This window comes from Cavia porcellus, unplaced genomic scaffold (genome assembly GCF_034190915.1).
Source record: "Cavia porcellus strain 051 isolate PalLab524CR breed Dunkin Hartley unplaced genomic scaffold, mCavPor4.1 scaffold_1, whole genome shotgun sequence".
Lineage (NCBI taxonomy): Eukaryota > Metazoa > Chordata > Mammalia > Rodentia > Caviidae > Cavia > Cavia porcellus.
This window is the reverse complement of record NW_026947484.1, coordinates 113,956,764-113,968,507: the sequence shown is the minus strand read 5'-3', so window position 1 is coordinate 113,968,507 and position 11,744 is coordinate 113,956,764.

The window sequence follows — 11,744 nt, the reverse complement described above, 5'->3', positions numbered from 1 at the left end:
AGTCATTTCTTACTGTTTTTTCTTTGAAATTATGTATCATTTCTACCTGTTTTTTGTTTTGTTTAGTCTTCCTTTAAATTAAATTAAACAAAAGACACTACAGTACCCAGTGCTTATCACGAGTGTCATGAAGTGAAATCCAGCAATACTATTATTCTTTGTTCAGAATGATTTTAACCTGCTTTAGTTTGTTTACTCTAAACATAAATGAAGATCTGGATAACTGCATGTATGTTTAAGTGTATAGGATTGACAACCATGTTACTAAGTTTTTGTTGGACAGTTGAACAGAACTGTTTGCAGTCTCGCTGTTTCAACTCCCACTTTACATGTTCCAGTTTTGTACCTTGATCAACTATTTGTAAAATGACAATATGTAAACATCAACTAGTGATATCTGTTTATTCTTTTCTCTGAACATATGTATTATTTCTATTTTGTTTTGTTTAGTCTTTCTTTACATAAAATTTAAAAATTTTCTTTTTTAGTGTTTAATCATATTTTAGTGTCATTTTATGTATTCTTAAATTGGAAGTGATGGCTTTTCTTTCTTTATAGTCCAAAATGACTTAGAGTAACACCAGTTAGCACCTTTTTGTTTGAGACAGAGGTCTTCCTCTGTTGCCTACACTGCCCTCAAACTTTTAGGCTCAAGTGATCCTCCTACCTCTGCCTCCCAAGGAGATGGGGCTAGCTACTACTTCTTTGAAGGGTAGGGCTTAAAACAGTTTGTTTCTTTCAAAGTGAATGATCTATGTAGATTTTCTTTCTGAGTCCATTTATATTATTTGTATTTTTCTAGAAGTCATTGAATTTCTTCAGGTTTTCAACCATGTTTATACACAGCAGCATAAAGTACTACCTTATTACATTTATTTTTTGTTATTATCTCATTAATATTATTTTATGCTTTTCTCTCGCAGGTTGATCTGGTTTTAGGAATCATCTCTTAGATCTATCAGTTCTATTCTTTCCCCAATCTCTAATTAATTCTTACTATTTTCTGCAGTCCTTCTTTCTTTTGATTCAGTTTGATGCTATTTTACTTAATAAGTATTGTTCTTATCAACTCATTCTAAATCAGAAAAATAAAAGAAGATATTTTACTTTCTTCCCTAAAATTGTGAAAGGAAAAAACTTTTAAACTTAGCAGGAAAATTTGAGCAAAGAAAGATTCATGAGTTGGAAGGAACTCAGAACAAGAAAAGGTTCAGCCCATTCTGCTCTGTAACAGCAGGCATTACTTATAGACAGAAAAGGGAAGGAAAGTACAGAAATAACTTGATTGGTTACAGTTCCATCTCTTGCCTTATTTAGACATGGTCTGATCATCTGGCAGCCTGAGATTGGATAAAACCTGGCTTATGGTTGGCTGATAGCTGTTTGTTATATCCCTAAATTAGGTTTTCAATTTGTTGTATACTTTGTTAGATTGTAGTTTTTACATAAGAACTCAAAGTATATACACAACCTCTGGGCAATGGCCTCATTTAACTTAACAAAGTGATTATTCATATTTTTGAGAATTGTATGAATTTAAAATGACAACTTCAAAAGAGTGTTAGGCATTTTTCCTATACAATGATTGTTTAAATGAGGGCATATGTTAGTTGTGATTTCTTAAAATGAAATGCTCTTGCTTAAAACTGAGATTAAAATTAAAAGAAAACAGGGAAATCTCAGCACATTATATATTATTTTTAAGGAAATTTTTCTTTGTTTGAAAATATTTCTTCCTGATATGTTCCTAATTTAGAAATTCAATGTTTATAACTTGTTAGAATATTATAAAAATACAGTATTTGTGTAGAATTGAAATTATCAGATTAGAATTAAAATTCTTATGCCAATTGTCTAAGTTAGGAAGTAATTAAGAAAACTTGTATGAAAGGTGAACCATGGATACTAAAAGTAACTTGTGCAATATGAACATGATTAGAAACATACACTTTTGATACTGAGTTAAGGCACTGCCTTACTTTCTTCACTGCTGAGACACAATCCCCAACACCCACAATTTAAAGGATGAAAGGTTTATTTTAGCTAACAGTTTGTAGAATTTGTAGTCAACAATCTGCTATCTCCAATGCAGGCTAATATAGTAGAGGACAAATAGCACACAGCATGACAGGCAGGAAAGAGAGAAAGAAAAGGAGGGAAGATGGACCTCTACAGGCGATAGCCCAGTGACCCACCTCCTCCAACCAGGCTTCACCTCCCAAGTCACATTTAGCTTTAAATTCATCAATGGGTTAATCCACTGATGAGTATCATGTCCCATGATCCAACAACTTCCTCAAAGACCCACCTATGAGCACATGAGGTTTTGGAGGAACACCTAGATATAAACCATAACAGCCATTTTCAAAGCAGTTTTGTTATCAGAATTTACAGTATAAAAATAGTATAAATATAACATATATAGATAATTCCAACTCCAAAAGAAACACTGCAATAGGTTATTATCTGCACCAAAGCCCTCACTTCTGCTCCCTACTCTTCAAAAAGTTAGCAGGAAATGGAGTGCATTATGTGGAGAGAATATGGTTTGCTGGATTAATGAATTTTGAAAGACAATTGTGTACCTTGGAAATCTTAACTGCATCTCAAATTTGTTATGTTCAAATTGAAAATTATGGGGTCTGGAAGATGGCGGAACAGTAAGCAGCAAAGCCTCTCTGAGAGAAACAGCCCAGATGCTGGAACATAGCATTCTGGAGAAGGAAAAGCAGGAAAGACATAGATCCCCTTGACTAAGGAAGAAACTAAAGTGAGAATTGAAGCCCATGGAAAGAATTTTTAAAAAGAAAAACTTGAACAGAAGAAGGTGGTAGCTGGCGGTGCTCTCACCAGAGCCGGTCCCACTGTGCTAGAAGCAGTGTTGGAACCCAGAGATGCATGGACACAGTGAAGCTGGTGATGGGCAAGCCTGAAGGCCTTGGTGAGGAGATGTAAAGGCAGAAGGGAGCAGCAAACCAGAGAACTGCACTAGCTGGCGTGTCTGAACTCATGTGGCTGCAACTCAGGGAAATGCCCGGGTTCCTGCTGCTTTGATTTGCTGGAGCCACAGTTGTGCTGCAGTGCAGGTGCACTGAGGTCGAGGATCAATGAGACCAACAGAAAGCAGAGCCAGTAGGGAACCTGCACTGACCTGTGGTGAGTGTTGGGAATAAACCCCCCCCCCCACAGAAAAGAGAACGACTTCTTGGAACTGGGCAGGACTGGCAGAAACAAGGTACTGAACAGACTTCAGTCAGTTGTTCCCTTCCCAGACGGGATTGATCAGATGTGCTTGGCCTGGATCATGCCCCTGGCTGGGAACCAGTAGGGTGTCCCAGACCAATTCCCTATGCACTGCGTGAGAAGTCCCAGACCAATCAATTCCCTACTAAGGCACAGTGAAGGCCTTGGCAGGCTGGCTGACCAGGAGGGGAGGGGCCAACATATGCCATCCCTATTTGCACTTCATAGCACACTGGAGTAGGCAGAGTCACCTAACCAGCGTGCTTCAGAAGAACCAGAATCAACAACAAAAAAAGGGACTGGAGCCTTCTCTATTTGCCTGTATGGAAGAAACAAAAAATATGAGAAAAGGAAACAATAAGAAAAAGCTTCCAGCCTCAACCCTGAGAACAATTATCCAAGAAAGGTAAATATAAAAGAAATTGAGGACAACAAACATGCACTATCAGACACAGCCTCTGTGGACATAAAGAAATATATATGGGATCTCATAGATGAGTTCAAAGTGAAATAATTAACCTAATAAAGCAAGATATAAATAGATTAATGAAAGAAATGCTAACAACTTCTCAAGAAGACACAGATGGAAGAATGGAGGAACACAAACAAAGGAGAGAACCATTTGATGAAGAATATAAAGAAAATATAGAATATATGAAGCAGATTCAAAGAGATTACCTGGAAATTAAAAACTCCATTGAAATCTGCCAAAACTGCGTGAAAGAAACTACGGACAGATTATCCAAACTGGAGAACAGGTTTGCAATGTGGGATTCTGAAAGGAAAAACTCTTTAAAAATAACAAGGAAACAAGCAGTAACACTACAAAGGCTAGAAGATGACAAGAGGAACTTGAGAATAAAGAATGTGAATGAAGAAGCAGGGGTACAAACAAAGGAACTACAAAGGCTATTCACAGAAATAATTATGGAAAACTTCCCAAACATAGGAAAGGGAAATGATATTCTGATATATGAGGCATACAAAACTCCAGCCACCTACAACCAAAACAGAGCCACACCCAGGCATACAATAATCAAGATCCCAGAAATTCAATATAAGAACAGAATATTAAAAGCTGTTAGAGACAAGGAATAGATCACCTATAGAGGAAGGCCCATCAGAATAATGACAGACTTCTCAACACAAACCATCAAGTCAAGAAGAGCCTGGAGCAAAATACTCCAAGCCCTGAAAGGAAATAACCTCCAACCCAGATTGATATACCCTGAAAAACTGTCTCTAGAAAGTAATGGAGAAACAAGATCCTTCCAAGACAAAGAGGAACTGGGGAAATTCGTGACCACCAATTCAACTCTACAGAGAATACTACAGGGCACTCTAGAGAGATGGAAAAGTACAGGGATTCCAGGAACAGTGGCAGAGAGGTCTCAATGAATGGAGCAGAAAGTAGAATGCAGAAGATAAGCAGTCAACTGATGGCAAACAAAAAGCATAACAGAAATGAGGCAGAGAAGGTTGGTTATAAACTAATATAGATGGCTTTGATACACTAAATTAAAAAAAAGAATCACAGGTAGAGTAGATCAGGAGGTAGGGTCTACTGAGATGCTCTATATGGGAAATATAATTAATCTGAAAAAGGGTATATGGACTGAAAATCAAATATGGGAAAACATTGCTGTATGGGACAGGGAGCCAGAGAGTAATAGGGCCAAATAGACCAGTATTTGTGGATAGGTTGGAAAGACAGGCTTTAATAGGTAAAGGAAAATAATTAAGAGATCAAGTACATGAGGGAGAAGGTTTGGAACCACTTAGATAAATAGCAGGTTGCCCCCCCACAATTTAAAACCGAGGGTCTAGGTAAGATCCAAAAATATACAGTATACCCTGGGGAAGTGAAAGGGGAGGAATGGTCTCTAAAAAGATGGCAGAAGATGTTGTTAATAGTGTATCAAGAATTAAAACCCGTATTATTCACACCACTCTGCTTAGACAGATTTTATTCTGTTCCAGTTTGTCTACTTCCATATTTGAGGGCACAGAAAGCTATCCCCAAAACACCAGGATATAGCACAGTAATCATCTCTAATTTCCTATTAACTTAATTTAGAGCCCTGTATGACATATACTGGTTTATCATGACTGATCTTAGCTAAATCTGGTTTGTTTGATTGCTGTTTGGTATTGACAGATTTTATTCAAAACTTATATGATTGATAGTATCAAGTCTGAGTGTTTAGGCAATTACTGATGACAAGACTTACTACTATACCCATTCTGGCTGGATTACTACCTGTTTTTGAAGTTTTATACTACATACAAAATTGTGTTTTTATTAATAGTTATGTACTGATATATTCAATTATACTATGTCTGATGATATAGCCAATTTTATTGAAAATAACAGGAACAACACAGTAACCATGGTAGAACCCCTTGTGCAGTGGTCTTATATGTCTTTTTCATTTCATGTGTTTATAGGAATATGTTTTGTTTTGTCTTGCTTTGTTTTGTTCCTCCCTCTAATATAGAAAGGACAGAAATACATGTTAAGACTCATGCATACATAGAACCAATAAACAGTTTGTGAGAACTGATCTTGTGACACATGAAATGAACAAATACTTTGAAGAAAAAGAGACACTGCAGTACCCAGTACTGATGCAGGAGTATCATAACGTGAAACCCAGCAATATTGTTATTCTTTGCTCAGAGTGATTTTAGCCTGCTTGGATTTGTTCAGTCTCAACATAAATGAAGATATAGATAACTGCATGTGTAAGTGTATAGGACTGATAACTGTATAAGTTTTGTTGAACAGCACTGGTTGCAGTCTCGTTTTAAACCCCACTTTATATGCTCCACTTTTGTATCTCGAATAACTATTTGACAATATGTAAATATCAACTAGTGATTTCTTACTGTTTATTCTTTCTTTGAACGTATGTATTATTTCTACCCATTTTCTGTTTTATTGTCTTCTTTAAAATTTTTTTAAAAAAGAGCAAAGGAAGGGAAAGGTGAAAACCACTCTCAATTTCTTATTGTCTTATCTTGAACTCTTCAATTGTTTACACAATTTTATTAGGTTTGGCTTTGTTCTGTCTTTTGTTAGATTTTATACTTTCAGATGTAAAGGCAGCTATTTTGAATGGGAAATATTATGGTAATAATGGTTTCCTATTATATTGTTTTGAAGTCTTATAACACTTTCATTCATTGGTCTGATTTTATTTTGTTTTGTTTGATTTTATTAGGTAAGATGGTCTGAATGCTATTTTGAAGAAAACAAGACATTATGGTAGCTATTGCTGATTTACTATCATCTTGTTTTGAAGTCCTATCATGCTTTTGTTCTTCAGTTTTGATTAGTTCTATCCTGTTATGTTATTTGATTTTATTATGTGTGATGTTCTAGACAATTTTTTTGCGGAAAATAAGGTATTATAGCAGCCACTGTTCATTTCCTGTTATTTGGTTTTGAAGTCCTGTAATGCTTTCATTCTTTTGAATTTTTTTTACTACATTGTTATGTTTGATATTATTACATGTGAAGGTATGCTCAACTATTTCAAAGAAAAGAGACATTATGTTAGCTATTGTTGATGTCCAGTTGATTTGTTGTAAAGTGCTGTGTTGCTTGCATTTTCCTATTCTGATTTGATTTGTTTCATTCTGTTTTCTTTTGTTCTCTTTATAAAAAAAATTGAAAATTAGCTATTTTTCAACCAGTTACAATAAGCCTTCTATTTTTACCTGGTAGAGTTTGGACTATCTTATTAAAACAATAAAGTTCAATGTTTGCCTGTTTTAAAATTCTTAAGTGGCTTTTTCATAATCCTTGGCATGGCCTGTAGGATTCATTATTTTGGCCTGCCTGCACATTTCTAGATTTATTTTCTTCTGGTGTCCCACATACACTGGGGATGTTCTGTATCTTTTAGTACTCTTTGTGCTTAAGGATTGTCTTGCCTTTCTTTGTTGAAATAGGGGATCTAACTATGTTGCCCAGGTTATCCTTGAACTTCTGAACTCAAGGCCTCAGCCTTCCAAGTAGCGAGGATTACAGATATGCACTACTGGACCCAGATTTCTGGTCTTTTTCCTCATGGTTGTCCTTGATTCACTGATTATTTCCAACTCCTTATTTTCAATGTGCTGAAACAATTAAAAAAAAAAAAGCGCTGTTAACTAGCAGAGGCAGGCCTGGTGGCTTGCATCTGGAGTTCTAGTTACTAGGGAGGTAGAGGCAAAAGTATTATGGAATATAAAGTCAGGCTGGGCAGGGGCACCTGCCTTGCAAGCAGGCAGTCGTGAGTTTGATCCCCGGTACCGATAAAAAGGAAAAAGACAAAAAAAAAAAAAAAGTCAGGCTGGGCATATAAGGCCCTGTCTCAAAATAAAAAACAAGCAATTGAACAGTATCTTCAGGCTCATAGTTTCCTACTCATTAAAAGCTCCTTAAAAGAATAAGTTGTACTGCTTTACTTTCTGTTCACCTTTCAACTCACATCTCATTTTTACCCTATACTCTTTAATAATCATAAACTAACAAAAAACATAAATTAAATCTTAACTTTCAAGTTTAATGGAATAGTATAGATTTGTGACTCGACATCTCAAATAGCATTTGACACTCTTTACCCGATTTACTTTAAAACAAATCAACTTACTTTTCTGTACTGTAGATAATATAATAAATATGGATATTACAACTATTTTTAAAGTAGTGGCAAAGTTTATTTGAAAGAGTAAAAGTGAGGCTGGGTATGGTGGTACACACCTGTAATCCCAGCACTTGTGAGGCTGAGGCCAAAAGGATTGCTTAAAAATTCAAGGCCAGCTTGGGCTATAAGTGAGTTCAAGGCCAGCCTGACCTGTATAGTGAAAACTCGGTCTCAAAAAGATTAAAAAAAAAAAAAGTTAAAGTAAAGAGTGAGACTGAAACTGGCTCTGCAGAGTGACTCTGGGCTGAGTACAAGAGGTAAAAGCAAGATAAAAGAACGCAGTGAACAAAGTAGGATGGACTATTGTGAGGAAAGCCAGGATAGCCTAAAATTTTAAAAACTTGTAATCTTCCCTGAACCACAACTACCATTAACATTTTTACATAATTCAATCAAGCTACAGATAAAATGCAATCTCTATTAAAATTCAAATGACATTTTTTCACAGAAATAAAAAATCCTAAAATTTGCATAAAACCATAAGAAAAACCCTTGAGAATAAAGAACAAAGCTGGAGATATCATACTACCTGATCTCAACATACACTATAAAATATACTACAAAGCTTTAGTAATCAAAATAGCATTGACTCTGGCACAAAACACACCAATGTAATAGAATATAGAGAACCTCAAAATAAATCTGCACATTTGTCGTCAACTAATCTTCACCAACGGCATAAAAAAATCACACACAACAGGGAAAAGACAGTCTGTCTCATCATTCATTTCATATGCACAAATCAACTCATAATGGATTATGGTGTTAAACGTGAGACTTGAAGCTATGTATTTACTAGATGGAAACAGGGAAAAAGCTTCTTGATGTTGATCTAGGCAACATTTTTTTAAAAAACGGGAACCCCCAAGGGACCAAAAACAAAAAAGTAGGAAAATGGGATTTCATCAAACTAAAAGGTCTCTGTACAGCAAAGGAAGCAATCAGCAGAGTGAAGAGACAACTTACAGAACAGAAGAATATATCTGCAATCCATATATCTGATAAAGAGTTAACATTCAAAATATGTCAGGAACTCAACAGCAAGAAAAAAAGTAACCTGATTATAAAATAGGCAAAAGACTCTCAAAAGTCTTTAAATAGCCAAAAGGTACATATGAAAAGTGCTCAACATCACTAATTATCAGGGTTATACAAATTAAAACCATCAGAAATCACCTTGGTCTTGTTAAAATGGATGTCAACAAAAACAGCAACAAATGTTAACAATGATATATTGAAAGAGTAGTTCTTGTATATGTCTGGTGGGAATGTAAACTGCTATATGTATTATGGAAAAGATGGTGGTTTCTCAAAGAAATAGAACCACCATATGATCCAGTTATTCTACTTCTGGGAATACTACATAGCTGAAGGAAATAAAATCAGTATCTCAAAGTGCACCATGCCTACTATATTATTAATTACAATAGCTAAGATATGGGATTCAACATAAAGTGTCCAATAGATAGTGGATAAAGATAACATCATGTGTATAAAATGGAATATTAGCCAGTCTTTAAAAAAGGATATCCTATACTTGGTGATATTGATAAACTGGAAAACATTATATTAAATGAAGCCAGGCTCAAAAAGACAAATGGAATCTAAAAAAAATCAAACTCATAGTAGTAGATAATAAAGGGGCGAGGGATATATAGCCCAGAAGCATAAGGGCCTCCCCGGCAAGTGCAAGGTCCTGAATTCAATTCCCAGTACCAAGAAGTAGATAATAGAACAGCAGCTGTCAGTAACTGGGGAAATAGGAAGATGTTGGTCAAAGGGAACTAATGCAGGATAGATAAATTTTGGAGAGGTAATGTATTTGGTGACATTTGTACCACTATAATTGAGATTTGCTAAAAGAGTAATCTGAAATATTCCTGCACAAAAATTTGGAACACAATACATGTAAAAATACAATCTGGACTTCTTTCTTCTAAGTATTTTCCTGTTACTAAACAGATTTTTGGAAACTATTTTAAATATTGCATAATGAATTATATAGATGTAAAAGTTTTTTTTCTACTGTTGACATTTACCTGTTTTTGTTTTCACTAATATATCTAGAGCTCCAGTACACTGACAACAAACCTTGAGACTTTCCTTATTTAATGTTAGATCCCAAGAAATGATTATGTTAAGAATATGAAGTTATGAACACTCTTGATATAGAATTATCTAATTATTTATCTGAAAGGTAACTTTGCAGTTGCACAGCAGCATAGGAAGATCTCATTCTCTTGCTAACACTGATTTAAAAGAAATCTTCAAAAATTCACATGAATTTGATAGGTCAAAGCTGGATCTAGACTTTGACTTTCTCTCCTTTGATTAGTAGCAAGGTTAACCATTTATTACTCTCTTCTCTTTACCCTGGCCTCCTACTTCTATTTCAGAATACTTCTTTTTCAGTCTCCTTGAAAGGCTTTTCTGACTATTCAGCATTTTGTCCTCAGCCCCCTGAATGTCCTGCAGGCATTCCAAATTCAGTATGTCCTAATTAAACTCATCTTCACTCTTATGCTTGCTTGTTTTTGGTTAATGACATCATCAAACACCAAGGATGCCTAGCCAGAAACCTAAATTTGTTAAGAGGACTCTGTTCTTTCATTGCCACATATGAATAGTACTGCGGGTTTCTGTAGTGAGGCAGTTATCATGTTTGTCTCACACATGTGAACAGTCCTGTTTTTTCAATTCCATCTCTCAGATGTTTCCACTCTTTGTCTCCACTGCCACTGCCCTATTCAAGCTTTGATTACTGTAAAAACCTCTTCATTACCCTCCCTGCCTTCTCATTATCTGCCCCACTCTCTTACACAGTGCTGCTGGAGAGATCTTTGTACAAAGGAAATCTGATCATGTTCCTTCCTTGTCCAGCTTCAACTCTTGACCTTCCCGTTCATTCCCTTCTTTGTAGCCTTATGGAACAACTAGAATTAGTATCTGAGCTCTTTTTCTGCCAAGAGTGTCTCTTACTATTGTGTGAATTCCAATTAATTACTAAAGAGTATGGAAGCTTATTGCAACACTCTTCTACCACTTCCTTTATACATCAGTTACTTTGCACAGATCTTTATTGTGACATTTAACATCTCTCTTGCTTACTATAATGAGAACTCAAGGACAAGGTACTATGCTTTTTATTCTTAGTCCAAGCAAAGTTCTTGGAATAGATCACACCCTCAATGTGTACAATGGTATTTCTGACAGAAACTTTAAATGTCTTTTACATCTTTTCTCACCATCTGATCATTCATCAATTCCAAAAAATTTCAACCTACCTAATGTCTTTGTTACCAAATCCTTCTCCATTTCCCATTTCTAAAGCTGACAAAATTATTGTGATTATATCTTAACGGGTTTGAGCACTTCTCCAAACCAGGGCATCTACATGACTGCTTAAAATTGTTTTTCTAAAATACACTCAGTCATGTTACCTACATACTAAAAAAACAACTTTGATTACTCCTTGTGATATGTAGGTGGTTATTTTCCAAGAACACAGACATTTTCTACTGAGAGTTAAAACTAAGTAAGTCATGCATAATGAGAGAAAATATACTGCCCACTAAATCCAAGGCTTAGAATATGTAAACACTTTGAAGATAGTGTTCAGTAATTTTCAGAATCCAGCTCCAGCTTAGTTTTTGAACCCTGGTTCCCATATTCTTTTTTCCCATCCTTAATGCCTATCCCAGTCACTGGTTCTTAACGTGCTATCATATCTGGACTGCTTTATTACCAAGCAAATTTCCACTCATGCATAGAATTGTTGTAAGAACTAAACGTGTTAATGCATATTTA